Source organism: Prunus mume, linkage group LG6, assembly GCF_029339155.1.
Source record: "Prunus mume cultivar Tortuosa linkage group LG6, ASM2933915v1, whole genome shotgun sequence".
NCBI classification, from domain to species: domain Eukaryota; kingdom Viridiplantae; phylum Streptophyta; class Magnoliopsida; order Rosales; family Rosaceae; genus Prunus; species Prunus mume.
Genome location: NC_142703.1, coordinates 22,492,851 through 22,513,221, shown reverse-complemented (window position 1 = coordinate 22,513,221; position 20,371 = coordinate 22,492,851). Strand labels below are relative to the sequence as shown.

General features: G+C 44.2%; 1 pseudogene; it reads left to right on the top strand.

The window, feature by feature from the left end:
- The first annotated feature begins 6,332 nt into the window (after positions 1 to 6,332).
- Positions 6,333 to 19,373, top strand: LOC148916473 (uncharacterized; annotated as a pseudogene).
- Positions 19,374 to 20,371: the final 998 nt, after the last annotated feature.

Below are 20,371 nucleotides of genomic sequence, written 5' to 3'. Positions count from 1 at the left end.
AACCCCTAGATACCTAGAACCCTATAAATACCTGGCTACATTCAACACACAAGATAATCCAATTTTGACATGAGAAACCTACTCTCTCTCTCACACCTTCCCCCTATCTCTCCATATTTTCATACACGGCTCCAGCCACAATACACGGCTTCGGCTACCCGGTGTCTCCATAGAGAAAACTTCGTACCCTTTTTTAGCTATTATTTCTCAATGATTCAATCGAACTTACTTAGACATTGGAGAGCCTTTGGCCAACACTCCCGAGGTGTGGTCTTTTACTCTTGTTTGATTTTACAAGAATCAAGAAAGTGAGAGAAAGAAGTTCAAAAGGCGAAGGATCTTCAAGCGAATATTCTCCCGTGAAATATTTGCACAAAGATTTGGTGCTTTCATCGAGAGCGCCAATTATACTCAACATGTGCTTTTAAATCAAAGGAATCCATTTGCTCATTCTTTTTTTTCGCTCAACCAAAGCTTTCCGAATAACCCTGGCCGAAAGCAAAAGCACGAGAAGCAAGACCGTCATGATGATCCAATCCACAACGGATCCAAGCCTCCACAACACTGTGATGCCACGACGGCGAGGCAACCGCTGCTGAGATCGTGACCTCAAACCTTAGCGGCACCGTGGCTTCCTCCACGACTCCAACCATCATTCTTCCTCTCGGCCCCGCGACTGAGACCCCTGCTCCAGCACCACATCATGGACTCGTCGCCGCCAACATCGCCTCGTAGCCACACTTATCCGGCGATAGTTTCTTTCATTGCCGCGCGTAGGATCTACCTCGCACACTGTCGGGCTAGAATCGTTTAGCAACCACACAGTCTCGTGGCTACCACCTCGCAATTGGATCCAGCAATCCTCCTCCACACGGCCACCACTACCGCACTTGGTGGAACATCCCATCACGACAATCTCACTGCCATCACAAGTTATGGCATGATCTTGGAATAACTTCATCTATTCCCTCGTTTGCCACCATGCTCGACTAACGCTTCCTGCGTACACCTTAAACGAAACACTAGCTTGTGTGCAATTGGGCTCCACACAATTCTCTCATCCCAATTCACGAAGTCAAGTAGACCTCAGTCTTAGAGTTGACCAGCTGACCTAGAAAATGGATGACCAAAACAACTTGGTGAGATAGCTCCTCAACTAGATAGACTTGGTCTGAAACCTTGGCCTTGGACCGCAAGGTGAAGAGAGAAGGATGGACCAACGCACGAGGGGGCAGTTCGAGAAGTCTCATGTAGGTCGAGCAGAAGCAAGCAGACATGGAGAATGACAAGAGCGTGATTAGCATGCCGGCATGTCACAAGCATCTGCTACCTCACGCTCAATGCAGACCGAGTCTTCGATTTTGGTTGAGTCCAAGGACCAATGTGCAAGAAAGACTGGGCTTGCAACCTGACATTGGCGCCCGTCTGGGCCCACAAGGAAATGTTCATGAGAGGTTAGGACCTCAGGGAGGTCAATGTATTGACCCTCGTAATGAGGTTCATGAAGAAAGGCGTTGTACAGTCTACTCCCAAAAAACCAATTCCCATTGACAAGCCATAAGGAGTCCCTTGCAGGCGTAGTCCACTAATACGCCACACAAGCAGGACAATGGAGGAGGTCAGCCCTTGCAAGTCAATGAGGAAGTCAATCAGCGGCGCTCAAATCATGGAAGACATCAGCGCTAACAGTACCATAAAGGGAGTGGTTGGAACTTTGCATAGTTTTAGTAATTGATTTTTAGTAAAAACTCACCAAATGATTCCTCACACTGTATTATGATGTTCCCTAAGTTTTGGGCTTGATCCGAAATCAATTGGTCAAAGAAGTTGGTTACTTTATGTTCGTACCCAAGTTCGTACAGTAAAAGGAGTGGTTGGAACATTGCATAGTTTTTGTAATTGGCCGTTATAGGTATTTTGGATTGTCTAAGATAAGATTGGGTGAACGGTTCATCCCTAATCTTATATGCACTATGAATGAATGTGTTGTTATTAAAGCCAGGGTTTAAGCTAAGACATTTCTTAGCTCTTGATTGTTCTTCGTAAACTTAATGGGTTCTCGATTAAATTTGGCTATGGGGTTCATTAGTTGGGTTTAATTGAGGATACTTGGTGACACCGTGGCCAAACAAATCATCATAATAAAGAAAGAACAAACCCTTGGAATTGAATTGGAACTTTATTCTCAAAATCAACTCAATACATAGAATAGGATTGTTATGGTGAAGTTGAAATCCTAGTTTTCATCCGTTGATTTTCAAAACCAATTTCCAACCTTTGTCAATTTTATTTTTTTGATTTTCAACACTTAGATTAAAATTTAGTAATCTTATTTTCAGCTATTTTAGTACTTTTAATGTTTTATTTTTATTTTCTAGTTTTCTTAAGGTATTCATACTTGGAATTAATTGATAAACTTTACAAATCTCTATGGGACGACTCTTGTATTTGCTTGGTATACTATCATATCGATTTGTGTACTTATGAGATATACCATTTTATTCATCAATTAACACTATCCTAGCCGATTCCAAGGAGTCCGACTGAGTAGCAAAGAAAAGAAGAGGAAGATTAAACATGACATTGTAATCTCCCAAGTCTTAACTAGCCTCTCATCAGCTAAAGATGATCCCATGATTGGCTTCTAAAAGAAAGATTTAATTGGTCTCGATCTGTCGCACAACGACACCCTCGTAATTAGCATTCAGATTGCTCAAGTCATGTTCAACCGAATCTATGTAGATGAGGGCAACGCAGCCATCATCCTTCAATTGTCGGTCGTCCAACATATGAGCATGGAGACAAAGATCAACAAATCAGCTAGGTCATTGACTGGCTTCAATAGTGCGACTTCAGTTATTGTTGACAAGATAGACCTTGATGTCTACTTCCCATCGGTAATCAGCTTGCAAACCTTTATTATCATTGATGAAGTCTCCCCTTATAATGGCATCCTAGGCAGACCATGGATTGGCAAGATCAATGTCATCACATCTGCCACGTATCAGAAAATCCGTTATCCAGTCCCTAGGGCGGTATCGACTAGATCATTAGCGATCAGGCAATGGCAAGAGAATGCTCAACTCAAGGGCTGAAGAAAAGCAAGCAAGCACGATTTGTCCTTATAAATCAAGCATATCTAAAGGGAGCAGAACAAGCAGAGGAGGTAGCAAATCTCGTTCCTAACAGTCAAGCAGACTAAAAATGAAAGGGAATACCTACTCCTCAATAGCAATCAAAGAGTCAGGACAAAGCCGAGGGAATCCGTACGGAGGCCTTTCCTAAAGAAGGATGGAAGCCCAAAGAGGACGTTGAGCTAGTACCCTTTGATCTTGAGAAGTCAAAGAGAAAAGTGCCTAACAGCTCGCACCTAAGCCTAGAGGAGAAGGTGGAACTGACTACCTTCCTCTAGAACAACAACGACGTGTTCGCAAGGTCATCATTTGACATGATGGACATCAACCCGCAAGTTATCTGCCATCGCCTTCACGAGCAGACCAGTAGCACAGAAGAAATCCAACTTTGCCCCCGAGCAGGTTGCCATCCTGACAAGCTCCTAGCTGTTAGTTTCATTGAAGAAGTCTCTTACACATAGAGGGTGGCCAATGTTGTTTCGGTAGCAAAGAAAGACCAAGGCAAGTAAAGAGTTTGCGTCGACTACGCCGACCTTAATAAGGCATGCCTAAAGGATAACTTTCCATTACCAAGAATTGATCAACTCGTAGATTCAACTTATGGTAATCAACTACTTAGCTACATGAAGACAACAAAGCAAAGACCTCCTTCATTATTGAAAGCAGTACATATTGCTACAAAGTCATACCCTTTGGGCTGAAGAATGCCAGAGCAACTTACTAAAGGCTGATGAATAAGGTTTTCAAGGAGTAGATCGGCAAGACTATGGAGGTCTACGTAAGCAATATGCTAGTCAAAGCTCCCCGACGAGCAGACCACATCAAGAATATTGCTGAAGCATTCAGCCTACTTCGAAAATACCAAATGAAGTTGAATCCGAGCAAGTGCACATTTTTAGTCTTATCTGGCCAATTGTTGAGATACTTAGTCACCTAAAGAGGCATCGAAGCACATCCCAATCAATCAAGGCCATCCTCAACATGAAGTTGCCTGCCACAACAGATGAGATACAAAGTGTAACGGGTAGAGCTGCAGCTCTTAATCGATTCCTCTCAAGATCTACTGACAAGTACAGATCATTCTTCAAAGCCTTGAAGAAAGGACAAAGACACAAATGAGACGAAGAGTGCGAAGTAGCTTTTCAAAACTTGAAGAACTACCTCACTTTGCCCCCATGCGCTCAAAACCAGTAACAGGTGAAGATTTATTCATCTACTTGGTGGTATCAACTAAGCAGCAAGCTAAGCTCTCATCTAGGAAGAGCTGGGGGGCACAACATTTGGTATTCTACACATCAAAAGCCCTTCTCGATGCAGAGACTCACTATCTGAAAATGGATAAGCTCATTTTGTCACTTATAATTTCCACAAGAAAGTTAAGACCCTACTATCATGCTCACCGGATAATCGTCATGAAATGGGCTGTTGAACTTAGTCAGTACGATCTCCTTTGCCAGCCAAAGATTGCTATAAAAGCCTAAACTTTAGCAAATTTTGTTGTAGAGTTTACTCTAACAACCAACAAAGAGAAGTTGGTTGCAAAAAATAAGGAAAATTCAAGAGCATAAGGTACCTCATTCTCCAATCCAAACCTGCCCAAAGATATGCGGCAATTGCGCATAGATGGAGTATCAAATCATAAGAGAGCTAGAGCATGCATCATCATAATCACCCCAAGATGGAACTTTGTTAGAACAAGCCATCACACTGGGCTTTCCAGCTTCAAACAAGAAGTAGAATATGAGGCATTGCTCTCCGAATTGGGCTTAGCAAAAGAATTGTCGATCAAGAAATTGGTCATCTAGACTCCTAACATGGCCAAAGACCCACGATTGATCGAATACCTCGACAAAGTCCAAATGCTTTTGAAGGAATTCCCCACTTTCATTATCAAACACATTCCTCGGGCAGAGAACACTCATGTAGATGCATTGGCAAGCCTAGGTTTTGGACACCCAGTTCAGACGCTTCATCCCAATCGAACACGTTGAGTGACCAAGCATCGAAGAGATAGAACAAATTGACTCAATGCAGATTGATGATAACCTTAGCTAGCAAGACCCCATCATCGACTACTTGGCAAATAGAAATCTGCCAAAGGAAAAGTCTAAAGCTAGGAAGGTCCAAGAGAAGGCCACAAGATACTACATGTAAGACAACAAGCTCATTCATCGATCATACTCCGACCCTCATCTCACATGTATAAAATACCCTCGAACACTTGAGATGCTTTGCAAAATTCATGACGGTAAGTGTGGCAACCACTCAGGGGCCAGGTCACTTGCCTAGAAGACTTTAAACATAGACTATTTCTGGCCCACCATGTGCCATGACTTCACTGAGTATGTCAAAAGATGAGATCGATGCCAACGGTACAAACCGATTCCAAACCTGCCTGCCGAAGTCTACCATACACAGAACAATCCGTGGCCATTGACCTAATAGGTCCCATGCCACCGACAATGGCCAAGAAAGACATGATGATCGTCGCCATTGACTACTTTACTAAATGGATCGAGGCCAAAGCTCTATGTGAAACCCTGTATTTTTTTAAAAAAATGTGTGTATATATATACATATTAATATTTAATCTTTGCATACTATATAATTAATAATATATATATATTTTTCATGGCAAGCCACGTGATATGAGTCTAGCTATAAATTAGTATAGCCTACCTTATCAAATTTTATTGTATATATGTTAATTCATATATACCCTATGTAATGTTTATTATATATTTTTACACTTTACAAAAGCATTTAAAAAGGCCCTTATGCTTACTAAGTATTATGTTCCAAATTGACGTGCTGCAAGCATATAGTTCTCAAATCTTGTTAAAGCATGTGGTGGAATATTTAAGTAGGAGGTGTAAGCATTGTATGTATTCTTATTTATATCCTTAATTTGAGAGTGCTCACTAAGCACTCTACAAAGCCAATGCATAGGGCTATATTTGGTGTGGTAGACTACTTTCAAGCCACCCAAATATAGCCCTATGCACCCAAGTATAAGGGAGTGTAGAAATAAACCATCAAGTTTTGTAAGACAAGTTTAAGTTTTTGTAAAATTGTGTGTACTTTTGTAAAATTTTGTGAAATATAATAAATGAGTGTTTTGTTTATTCTTTCTCTTAAACTCTAATTTTACTATTCCATAATATTGTTTTTAGATATTTTTATTTTTATTTTTTTAAGATGGCTGAATCTAGAAACAAGTTCAATGGAAATGTTGGAGTAATCTTAGCCATTCAGGATATGGCTTCAGTAATTAGAGAAAATAGTAACCAAGATCGCAGTCATGAAATTGAAGAAGATCGAGTTATGAAGATTGTGGGAACCGAATTAAATTATACCCTAGGTCAAATAATTCCTTCCATTTTGGGATTATTTGACCTAATTGGGAATTACTCAACCTAATTGGGAGTTACTCAATTTAATTGGGAGTTACCCAATTAAATTGAGAATTACCTAATTAAGTTGGGAATTAATTTGATTCCTACCCCAATTCCCAATTAAATGAGGAGTTACCTAATTAAATTAGGATTTGATCTAATACCTACCACGATTAGGGATTTGATTTACCCTAATAAATCAAATCTCTAATTAATCAAATCAATTCCAAATAGGGGAGGAATAATTCCCTTCAATCTATGGAATTATTCCTCTGAAACCCTAATCTCTGAGACTATTATAAATACTTGGCTACGCACAAAGGTCAAGGTACGTCTAAATTCCTACTGAAACTCTGCAGAAATTATTTCTCACAAACCCTAGCCACCACTTTCTTTCTCTCTCTAACACAAGGCTCCGGCCACCACACAAGGCTCCGGCCACCACACATGGCTCCGGCCACCAGGTTTTCCTTGAAATACCCTACCTAACTTAGGCATCGGAGGGCCTTTGGCCAACACCCTCCGGGTGTGGTCCTTTTACCCGATTTATTTTGCAGGGAGAAAGAGAAGTGGAGAAGATGAAAGAATCTTAGACGAATATTCTAGTGGGACGAGATTTGCTCCCTGAAATTGGTGCTTTCATTGAGAGCGCGAGATATATTCAAAGCGTGCTCCAAATCCATCTTTCACACATTTTTTCAAACAACCATGGTTGAGATTAGATGTACGAAGAGTAACGCCACCACGACGGGCCCATCTCATGGTTTCGTGGTGGAAACCTCAATGCCACCGCATGGAATCATGGCTGCCAATGACTTACAGCCGTCTTTTAGTGCTTTGCCGCCTTCAACGCTTGAATTGCGAACAGCCGCCACATGACCACGAGACTCCACAGCCTTGCGATCGCCCGATCGAGTTGCTCGCCTCGCCGTCCTTGCCGTTGGAGCACGGCAGCCACACCACTTAACTACCGGACTAGCCGCACGGTTACTCGGCGTCGTCCGGTCCTTGGAGCATATCCATTCTCTCCTCCTCTGCGATCACACTTGACATATGCACCTGTGTACGGGTCTAATGGAGTCCTAGCCCACATGTTGTTGGGCCCGATGCACGCCACTCTACTTGACCCGCACAGTCGGTGGACCTTAACTCACGAGTTGATCAACTCACACTGAAGGTCGATGATCAAAACAACTGATTGGCCAGCTACTCAGGCAGATCAGAGATCAAGGCCCTAACCTTGGACCACATGAGCGAGGAGAGGAGGGCACACGAGCATCTTTGTGGCGATTCGAGAGGTCCCAGGCTGGTCGACAGGGCAAACCGGCGGGAGAGAGTGAGATCGTGCAGATGAGACGCAGACACGAGCCGTACTCTAAGTGTTCGAGGTTAGGTCCCAGGACCAATGTGCTCGAGAGGCTAGGCCCACAATCCAATGTTCGTGCTCGCTTAGGTCCACAAGGAGTTCGAGTTCGTGAGCGGTCGCGGCGACAAGCTGTGGAGGGATCTTCCCAAACTCAACCTTCTCTCCGCCTCACGGGCGGGGGTAACTAAGGGATCGATCCTGGGAGCTGGAGAAGAAGTTAGCCAATCACGCCGAGGCACCGAAGACGTCGACCTGAACGACCTTCTTTGCAAGCAGAGGATGACGATCAACGCTCACCAACCCGCTCGAGGTCCAACATGCGGCGACAAGCTGTGGAGGGATCCTCCCAAACTCAACCTTCTCTCCTGCCCCACCGGCAGGCAACCAAGGGATCGACCCTTGGGAGCCGGAGAAGAAGTTAGCCAATCACGCTCGAGGCACCGAAGATGTCGACCTGAACGACCTTCTTTGCAAGCAGAGGATGACGATCAACGCTCACCAGCCCGCTCGAGGACCAACACGCGCGACAAGGCTGCAAAAGAATCCTCACAAGCTCAATCTCCTAATCGCCTCACGGCAGGCACCAAGGGGATCGACCCTTGGGAACCGAGGAAGAAGTTAGCGGTCGCGCTCGAGGCACCAAGACGTCGGCCCGAGACTCCAACCTGCGAATGCAGAGGATGTCGCGAAACTAGTAAATGACCAACTCCGAGGTCTCCGACTCAAAGGAAGCACGGAGGAGGCCCTGTGCAAGGAAATTGATCGAGTTGACTGCTCGCCCTTTACCGATGAGGTGAAGCGAGCTCTGCCGCCTAAGCGGTTTACAACGTCATCCATCACTCCATTCAAGGGGGACTCTGACCCCGAGAACCATTTGAGGCACTTCAAGAGCGCCATGATCCCGTACAAAGGCGACGATGCCACGATATGCAAAGTGTTTGCGATGACTCTGCGAGGAGCAGCTCAAGATTGGTTCCACACTTTACCGTCCGCGTCAATAGGCAACTTCAAGGAGTTCGCCATCATTTTCACAAAGGAGTACACCTCCTACAAGACGGTCGAAAGCATGCAGACCATCTGTTCAACCTACGCAAGAAGCAGACGAGTCTCTACGAGACTACCTGAGATAGTTTAAAGCTGAGAAGGCTAACATCATAGGATGCAACGACCAAGTTGCATCCTCGCTCAAAAAGGGCTTGCCAACCGAGCACGAGTTATACCGGGAGTTGGTCATAACTCAAGTCAAACCTTGGCAGAAGTGTTCGCGACGGCAGAACGCTACGCACTTTGGGACGATGATCGTATCGCCGCAAAGAAAGCTAGCAAGCAAGTTGACCACCCGACGAAGCAGGCAAGCCAAAAGAGCAACAAGTTCGAGCAAAAAGCCCGAGATAAGCCCATATCGCGGCCCCAAGAGGGAAGCTTAGAAACAGGGACCTTCATTGAGTTCGCTATCCCAATCCACCAGATCCTAACTCAGGTGAAGGATAAGCCGTGGGTGAGGAGACCACCACCCATAAAGGGAGACCCCTTTAAAAGAGACACCAGTAAATACTGCGCATTCCACGAGGAGCACGGTCATTACACCAACAACTGCAATGCTTGGAAAAGGCACCTTGAGGAGCTGGTCAGAGAGGGCCATTGCACAAAGTTCGTTGCAAAGAAGGCTATCTAGCAGATCGAGGATCGTGATGCAGCTACCAAGGAACCTCCCTAAAAGGTCATTCGAATTAACACCATTCTAGCCAACTCCCAAGAGTCTGGGCTGACCACCAAGAAGCGCAAGAGAAAGATCGCTCAGGGTAACTTATGTCTCCCAAGTCACAACGGGAGTACCAGCCATTGGGGATACACCTATCATCGGCTTCTAGAAGAAGGACTTGATCGGGCTTGACATGCCACATAATGACGCCCTAGTCATCTGCATCCAAATTGAACAAGCTATGATCGAGCGAGTTCATGTAGATGAGGGCAGTAGCCAACATCCTACAACTATCAGTTATCCAACAGATAGGGTTCGAGCCCAAGATTAGCAAACTTGCGATCGCTCACCGGCTTCAATGGGGCCACATCAATCACTGTTGGAACGATCAACTTGGATGTCCACTCACCCCCATGGTCTGCTCGCAAACCTTCATGGTCATCGACGAGGTTTCCCCTACAATGGAATCTTGGGCCGATCGTGGATCGAAGATCGAGGCCACCACATCATTCTACATCGAAGATCCGTTATCCCATCCATAGGCGGGATTGGGCGATCAACGATGACCAAGCCATGACAGGAGATGCACCGCCCAAGGGCTCAAGAAGAGCAAGCAACTACTGATTCACACCAAGATGCAGCCGCCAACGAGGCGAAGCGCTCCTAGCGAACAAGCAAACCCAAAAGGGAAGGAAGTTCTGCCTCACAATAGCGATTAAGGAACCAGGATCAAGGTGAGGAAATCCGCGGAAGACTCCAAAAGGGTTGAAGCCCGACGATGAGCGTTGAGTTAGTACTCCTTGATCTGGCCAGCCTGACAAAGAGCGCGATCGGCTCGTGCGTAATCCAAACAAGAAGGATCGAGGCGAGGAATCCGCCGACGCTCCCTTGAAGAAGGTTGGAAGCTTGAGGAAGACATTGAGTTAGTACCCGATCCCGATCAGCCGAGAGAAGGAGGCGCGATCGGCTCGCTCGAATTCAAACAAGAAGGATCGAGATGAGGAATCCGCCCGAAGGCTCCTTGAAGAAGGTTGGGCTTTGAGGAAGACGTTGAGTTAGTACCCCTCGATCCTCACCCCGGACAAGCGCGGATCGGCTCGCGCTTAAGCCTGACGAGAAGATGAAGCGACCATCTTCCTCTAGAACAACAAAGACATGTTCGTGTGGTCACCATCTGACATGCTTGGCATTGACCCAAACATCATCGCCACCGACTCCATGTCAATCCTGCTAGCAAGCCGTGGTGCGAAGAGACGCAACTTTGCTCCCGAGTGGGTCGCGATCATTGAAGAGGTCTTCTACTCGGAATGGCTGGCCAACGTTGTTCTGGTGGCGAAACAAGAAAAGGGAAAATGGAGAGTATGCGTTGATTACACCGACCTGAACAAAGTATGCCCTAAAGACAACTTCCCATTGCCGAGAATTGACCAGCTCGTGGATTCAACTTCCGGCAACCAACTGCTCACTTCATGGATGCTTACTCCGGCTATAATCAAATTATGATGTACGATGATGACAAGGCGAAGACCTCTTTCATCATCGAAAGAGGGACCTACTACTACAAGGTCATGCCCTTTGGGTTGAAGAACGCCGGAGCAACCTACCAAAGGCGCTGAATAACATTTTCAAGGAGCGATCGCGAACCATGGAGGTGTACGTGGGCGATATGTCTTTGGTTAAAGCCCCTGCGGCAGACCACCTCAAAAACCTCACCGAGGCGTTGACTTGCTCGCCAATATCGCATGGTCAATCCAAGTAAATGCACGTTCGGTGTATCGTCTGGCCGGTTCTGGGGTACTTAGTGACGCAACGAGATATCGAGGCACACCCGCGCCAAATCAAAGCCATTCTCGAGATGAAGTCGCCTTCCACAGTGAAGGAAATACAAAGCCCGACGGCAGAGCAATGCCCAATGCATTCCTCTCAAAATCTATTGACAAGTGCAGACCATTCTTCAAAGCTTTGAAGAAAGGACAAAAAGACGAATGGGACGAAGAGTGCAAGTAGCTTTCCAGTAATCTAAAGACCTACCTTACTTCACCTCCCCGCTCTCAAAGCCAGCCTCGGTGAAGACTTGTTCGTGTACTGGCAAAGTGTCCAACTCTGCCACACTCTCATCCGAGAAGAACTTGGGGCCCAACATCCGATGTTCTACACGTCAAAAGCTCTCCTCGATGCGAGACTCGCTACACCGAAATTAGAGAAGCTCATTTTGGCCCTTGTGGTTTCTGCGAAAGCTGCAACCTTATTACCAAGCTCACCGAGTCATCGTCATGACCAACTTTTCCTTGAGAACAATCCTCCACAGCCCTGATGCTTCTCGTGACTCATGAAGTGGGCTATAGAGCTAAGCCAATACGACCTCCTCTACCGCCAAGACTGCAATAAAAGCTGAAGCCTTAGAAGACTTTGTTGCAAATTCACACCATCGGTGAAAAGAGAAGCTGTCGCAAAAAGAAGGAAAGTTCGAGAGCGATAAGACCTCTCTTGAACCTGACCAACCCAGACATGTGGCGCTTGCGCGAGACGGAGCGTCGAACCAGAAAGGAGCTGGAGCAGGCGTCGTCATCATCACCCCAAATGGAACCCTGCTAGAGCAAGCTATCATGCTTGGCTTCTCGGCTTCAAACAACGAGGCAGAGTACGAGGCATTGCTCGTTGGCTTGCGCTTGGCAAAGGAGCTATCGATTAAAAAGCTGGCCATCTACTCAGATTCTCAGCTGATCACAAGTCAAGCCTCAGGAGAATATAAGGCGAAGCACCCGAGGATGATCTTGTACCTTGACAAAGTCCAAGAGTTGTTGAAGGCGTTTCCCACCTTCACCATCAAGCAAGTTCCCGGAGCAGAGAACGCACACGCAGATGCACTAGCAAGCTTAGGATCGGCGTTGGACACTCAGTTCAGACGCTCCATCCCGGTCGAGCACCTTGACCAGCCTAGCATAGAAGAGGCAGAGCAGCCAGACCTGATGTACATCGATGAGGATCCTAGCTGGCAATACCCCATCATTGACTATCTAGTGAATGAAAACCTGCCCAATGACAAGTCCGAGGCCAGAAAAATCAAGCAGAAGGCTGCAAGATACTACATGAAAAGCGACATGCTTATCCGCATATCATACTCCGGGCCTCATCTCACTTGCATCAAGTACCCGCAAACGCTCGAGGTTCTCTGCAAGATACATGACGGCGAATGTGGAAATCACGCTGAGGGGCAAATCGCTTGCTCAGAAGGCTCTCAACATTGGCTATTTCTGACCTACCATATGCCAAGACTCCACGGAGTATGCTTAAATATGTGATCGATGCCAACGCTACAAGCCGGTCCTTGACCTCCTCGCTGAGGAATACCATCCGCAGAACAGTCCATGGCCATTCATGCTTGTGGGTCATCAACTTAGTGGGACCTATGCCGACGGCACCGCCAATAAAGAGATGATGATCATTGCCACTGATTACTTCACCAAATGGATCGAGGCCGAGGATTTATCTTCTACTAAGGAAGTGATGTTGAACGGTTCATCTGGAAGAACATTATTTGCAAATTGGTTTCGCAATTGATAGTCACCAACAACAAGACAGTTCGTGGGCAAGCGGACCACCGCATTCCTTGCGTATGGCATCAAACAACACTGTCAACTCCCGAGATACCCGCAAGGCGATGGCTGCAGAGGTATCCAACAAGATCGCGGCTGGATCGCCTAAAGGAAAGATCGAAAGCGCAGAAGGAAAATGGGTTGACGGGCTGCCGGAGTCCTATGGGCTTATCGCACAACCAAAAGGAGATCAATCGGAGAGACACCATTTTCCCGGCCTATGGGAAAGCAATCATTCCCATACATCACAGTCCCTTCCATGAGCATCGAGGTGGGCAGTCTTGACCAAAACCGCAAGCGATGAAAGTCAAGCTTGATCGCTCGAAGAGGAACAAGAAAAAGTCATTGTTTGAGTTGCAGCTTACCAGCAACAACTCACATCTTGCTACAATAAGAAGGCCATTGTTTGAGTTGCAGCTTACTAACAGTGAGCTCACATCTTGCTACAATAAGAAGGCCATTGTTTGAGTTGCAACTTACCAGAAGCTCACTTCTTACCATAGCAAGAAGACCACTGCTTTGAGCAGAAAGATACCAAACAGCGGTGGCATCTTACAACAACATGACCATTGTTCGAGTTGCACTTACATTTCGACTCCAAGTAGGCAACGGGCCTCCTTCATCTCCATTGCAGACAAGTGCTCCACGAAGCACGAACTCAATGGAGTCTTTTTCGAGCATTGTGTCCCTAACATACGCTCGCAGGCGACAAGCCTCATCTCCATTGCAGACAAGCTGCTCCACGGCACGAACTTAATGGAGTCTTTTTCGAGCATTGTGTCCCTGACATATGCTCGCAGTGACAAGCCTCATCTCCATTGCAGACAGGCTGCTTCACGAAGCACAAACTCAATGAAGTTTTTTAGAGCATTGTGTCCCGACATACGCTCGTAGGCGACAAGCCTCATCTCCATTGCAGACAGGCTGCTTCACGAAGCACAAACTCAATGGAGTCTTTTTCGAGCATTATGTCCCCGACATACGCTCACAGCAACAAGCCTCATCTCTATTGCAGACAAGTGCTCCTCAAGCACAAACTCAATGGAGTCTTTTTCGAGTATTATGTCCCCGACATATGCTCGCAGGCGACAAGCCTCACCTCCACTGAAGACAAGCTACTCCTCGAGTACAAACTTCATGGAGTCTTTTCAAGTGTCATGTCCCTGACATACGTACACAGGCGAGCCTTACCTCCATTGTGGGCAAGCTACTTTACGAGTACAAACTCAATGGAATCTCTTTCAAGTGCTATGTCTCCGGACGTACACTTACAAGATACAATGAGAATTGAAGTTTGAAAGACAACTGAAAATTCCATAACAAAGCAGCCAACCAGCACCATCTACTCAACGGCCTCACCTACCTACTCCTTCGCATATGGTCTAGCCTTATCAGCTACGCCACCTTGAGAGTTGTCTTCCTCCATTGCAGCTTCATCTGCTATATGCTCTTCAACTGCTTCTGCATCCACAACATTGCTCTGCTCACTTTGAGCAGGGGCAGATCAAGATAAAGCTGCTTATCGTCTTCATGTTCGAGAGGGCAACAAGGAGAAGCATTATTCCTGCAATCCGAGTATCCCAGCTTGTACGCATTAGCAACAATCTCATGCTTGGATGCCTCCGTGGCTTCAACATGAGTGTCAAACTTGACCAACGGAGCTATCACCAACTTCTGGATCGGCAGTTCGCGCAACTTAAGGACTCTTTGCTCGAGCGGACGACTCTTTAGCTCTCTTAGCCGAAACTCGCAACATTGAGTTAACTCCGAGCTTGACTGTTCGTGGCTTTGCAGACGAGTCGTGATTGCTAGACAGATGTACGTCCTCTCGCTTGATCCTAGGATCGGCACAAGCAACTCAAACCCGCTTCTCAACCTCATCACAAGGTTGATCATGGGTTTTAGGCGAGTTCGAGCGGATACCGAGCGTAATATCTCGGACCTCTTGCATGCCATTGATCTTCTTCGTTCGTGGCGAGGTGCTTGATCCTGGCGGATGAAGAAGCAACTCACATAGGGACATTCTCAACAGCGAGACCCTCTTAAGGAAGACTTGCTCGTGGACGAATGAGGAAGTTTGGTCGAGGACCTCTCCCGCTCAACCGGATCATCTAGGTGCGAGCCATGCAGCTCTCATCTTTCAACATCTTGGTGGGGTAGACCATTAGCCTCCTTCCGATGTTCACTCAAAGAACCAGCGCAATCCACAGAACCTGGCAAGGATGTTCAAAGCTTGATAAACATTGATCGTGTTCGGGCCAAGATCGAACTTCTTGTAGATGTCATTTTCTACAAGCAGAAGACATAAGTCAGTCAAACACACAGCAAAGAATTCCATAGCTACTGTAGTAGATCTAAGGGATGCAACTTACCATCACAGTAGGTGTGAGGAACGAGCGGACCGTCGCCAACCTCCCCTGCCTATCTGCTGCTGACTTCCAACATGTCTGTGCTCCATACATGATCGCCTTGACTCATACTGTTCCTAGTTCGTGACACAAAATGAAGGAATTGAAGCAGTTTTGATCAACCACAAATAAGCCGACAAATCGCCACCTGCTCCAAGAGCAGGCTCGCCTCCAACCCATTACATGGACAGCCCAAGTTAAAAGACCAAAGTGACAAGTCAAAGACCTCCTTCACACAGAGCCCAAATCAAAGAAGGAAGCCCGATTCTGGACAGCCCAACAGACACTCGCATCTCCTACATGCCACCACGTGCCATGCAGAAGTTGGGGGCATTTGTGGGAACCGAATTAAATCATACCCTAGGTCAAATAATTCTTTCCATTTGGGGATTATTTGACCTAATTGGGAATTACTCAACCTAATTGGGAGTTACTCAATTTAATTGGGAGTTACCCAATTAAATTGAGAATTACCTAATTAAGTTGTGAATTAATTTGATTCCTACCCCAATTCCCAATTAAATGAGGAGTTACCTAATTAAATTAGGATTTGATCTGATACCTACCACGATTAGGGATTTGATTTACCCTAATAAATCAAATCAATTCCAAATAAGGGAGGAATAATTCCCTTCAATCTATGGAATTATTCCTTTGAAACCCTAATCTCCGAGACCATTATAAATACTTGGCTACGCACAAAGGTCAAGGTACGTCTAAATTCCTACCGAAACTCTGCAGAAATTATTTCTCACAAACCCTAGCCACCACTTTCTTTCTCTCTCTGACACAAGGCTCCGGCCACCCGGTTTTCCTTGAAATACCCTACCTAACTTAGGCATCGGAGGGTCTTTGGTCAACACCCCCCGGGTGTGGTCCTTTACCCCGATTTGTTTTGCAGGGAGAAAGAGAAGTAGAGAAGACGAAGGAATCTTAGACGAATATTCTAGTGGGACGAGATTTGCTCCCACAAAGATACAAGGAGAATTTCATAAGACGAAACCAACGATATTTAAAGGTGAACCAAATCCTATGGTAGATAAAGAATGGTTGAGGCAAATTAAGAGAAAGATGGATAATCAAAGAATTCAGGAAGACATTAGAGTTGTTATTGCTTGTACCTATCTAGAAGGACAAGCATACCTTTGGTGGGAGTCGATTATGAGTATGCCTAATATTGAAATTACAACTTGGGAGGCCTTCGAAAGTATTTTCTTGGAAAAGTATTTTCCAAGTACTATGAAAGCAATGAAGCAAGGGAGTTTGTTAACCTTTTCCAAGGAAACTTAACTGTTGATCAGTATCAGTCTAAATTTGAAGAGCTCATGCGTTTTGCACCATATATGATCCCTAATGATGCAACAAAAGCAAAACGATTTGAAGAAGGATTGAGACTGTCAATTTTGGAAAAGGTTGACATTTTGAAATTAAGTATGGTGATGTGGTTGATAGAGCACATATAGCAGAGCAAAGACCTGAAACTAAGAGAACTTGGGATTCAATTAGTGGAAAAATAAATAAATGAACAAGATTTAATACTCTTCAGTATCAATCACAAGAAAAGTTTGGACCACTATGTAATTACTGCAAACAAGTGGGACATGTAAAGAGATTTTTTCCACAACTTCAAACATATCAAGGACCTCAAATACAACAGACATTATATCATCCTCACAAGTACCTTTCGTGCTCCACCGCCACCTCAATGTTATTCTACTTTTCAATCACAATCTAATTGGGCAAGACCAGTTACTAGCCAATTATCATAATGTCTAGGAGGACAATCTTCTCAAATAAGACCAATGGTCCCTGTAGTTGCAAAGAAATTTGGATAATTCACGCAAGGAAGAGTATACGTTGTGGGAAATGTGAAAGATCAAACTGAGCCTAAAACAATAGAAGGTCTGTTTTTGGTATTCTACTATTGCGCTAGAGTGTTATTTGATTGTGGAGCTACACACTCTTTAATATCCACATCTTTTGCATCAACACTTGAGTTAGAATTTGAAAATATGTAACCCTCTTTGTTAATTGGATCTCCTTTTGGTGGTAGTCTAGAAGTTGATAAAGTATGTAGATCTTACATGATAGAGATGTTGGGCCATATAATTTTTGTTGATTTGATGGTATTGGAAATGTTGGAATATGATATTATTTTAGAAATGGATTGGCTTACATATTACCAAGTTACAATTGACTGTGGTAAGAGGAGAATTGCCATCAATACTCATAAGGAAGAAACCTAAATTCTTTGTGAAAAAGGAAATCCTGAAATGTGGTGTTGGAGATTATAAATATTTGAGTTGGATAGCTAGAATCGAAACTGAAGAAGTAGAAAAATCTCCAATACAACTTATTCCTGTAGTAAAGGAATTTAGCAATGTTTTTCCAGAAGATTTGCATGGTTTACCTCCAGAGCGTGAAATAGAGTTTGCTATAGAAATATACCTAGGTACAACACCTATTTCTATACCTCCTTATCGTATGGCCCCAACTGAACTGAAAGAACTTAAGATGCAACTCCAAGAATTACAAGCAAAAGGATATATTCATCCTAGTACTTCACCATGGGGTGCACCTGCTGTCTTTGTAAAAAAAGAAAGATTTAACTCTTCGAATGTGTATCGATTATCATCAATTAAATAAGGTCACAATAACGAACAAATATCCTTTGCCTAGAATTGACGACTTATTCGATAAGTTAAGAAGTTCTCATTTCTTTTCAAAGATTGATCTTTGATCTAGTTACCACCAACTTCGAGTCAAAGTTGAAGATATACCCAAAACAGCTTTTCGAACTCGATATGGGCATTATGAATTTTTAGTTATGCCTTTTGGATTGACAAATGCACTAGCAGCATTTATGGATATGGTGAACTGAATTTTCCCACCTTATTTAGATCAGTTTGTCATCGTATTCATTGATGATATTATTATATATTCCAAATCTCAGGTAGAACATGAGGAACATTTGCGAATCGTTTTACAAACATTAAGAGAAAATCAACTGTATGGAAAGTTGAGTAAGGGTTTAGGGTTATGAATGAAAGAGAAAATTAGCTACTAGAAATTCTATGTTATTTATCAAGTTATTTTCATTAAAGTGATGTAATCATATAAACATCAACGCAAGTTCAATTTCTCATTCAACAATGTGTCATAAAAATAACAAAAAAAAGAAAAAAAGGAGACCGTCGCCCATAAGCGTCTAAGGAGACGCAGGCGACAACTATAAGCGTCCTAAGGGAAATGCAGTCCACAAAAAGTGTCCTTAGGAGACGCATGACGCGCCAGGAGTTTCCTAAGGGAGATCCAGGTTCGCGTATAGATTTTAATTGAGTTTGTTAGACTTTTATTATTGATTTTAATGGAGTTTAGAGCACTAAAAAACAAAAGATTTGTAAAAACAATAATGCAGTTATTTAAGAAATAAAAAAATATTGGTGGTAGCGGTGGTGGTGGCAGTGGCAGTAGCGATGGTGGTCGTGATGGTGAGGGTGGGGTCGGTGGTCATGGTGGTGGAGGTAGTGGCACTATGGGTGGGGTCGATGGTGGTGATAGTGACAATGGTGTTGGTAGTGGGGGTGGCGATGGCGCCAATGGTGGTGGTGGTGTCGTGGGTGGTGGTGGTGGAGGTAATGGTGGCGGCGGCAATAGCCATGACAAGATGGTGGTAGTCAAGGTGGTGAAATCATATCTTGAGAATAAAAACAATATATCTATCAAAATCTCTGGGGAAGCAAAGATTTGTCATGGCCTAAAATTAGTCTAGAATCAAACGAAAGCCGCCACTTGTTGCATTTCCTTTAAAATCAATGAATTTTTTAATACACCTAAACTTTTATTGAGTCTTTTAAAGTCATGATTGAATACATCCGAATTGAATACACCTCAACTTTTTTAGAGTTCTATAAAATCACCATCTCGACCTTAAACTTCTTAATTTTTTTTTAAAATCTCAATTAAATACACCATCCTAATGTAAACGACATATAAGAAATCAGTACCGATCCTACCCCCCATTCCACATGATTTAATGAACAATTTCACTAAGAATTCAGATTTGGGAGTTTCACTAAAACATCCAAAATGGGGGTTGAAATTATAAAAAAACCTAAACACTATTTAAACATATAAACACACCAAAAACCCATCATTACACACACTCAAAATCCATTTATATACACATCCAAAAAGTTGACTTTGAGGTTGATTTTGGGTGTGTTTCTATGTTTAAATAGTGTTTGAGTTTTTTTTATAAATACATGTCTAAGATTGGATTTATTTATAAATTTATATTCAGATTTTGATTCTCCCCAATTCAATTCATTCTCAGCTGGATTAATAACCACGCCATAAGGCTATTTATGAATAAAAGTTTCGGTCAAATATTTTTTATATAATTGATTCTCCGAATGCCTCTTAAACCACCTCTTAACCACATGAGATAGAAATTCCTTGCAGTTTCAGTTCAAATATATTCCAGCATAAAACCCATTTATTTATCATTTTCCTCATGTTCATCAGTGAATAAAGTATTGACAAGAATTGGTGGCCAGTGCCTTTGTATGCAGAGCATACGTGAGCCACTAAACCACGCGCTTCCTCCACCATCGCAACCACACAGCACTCAGTGGGACCCAGCCAAGTGTCGTTTTTCCAGAAACTTCTAAATTACGTGGACCAATCGAACCGCAGAAACTGATCGGATCTCATCGCCCAACTCTCATCCACGAATTCTGATGGCAACCCTCTCCTCGTTGTTGATCT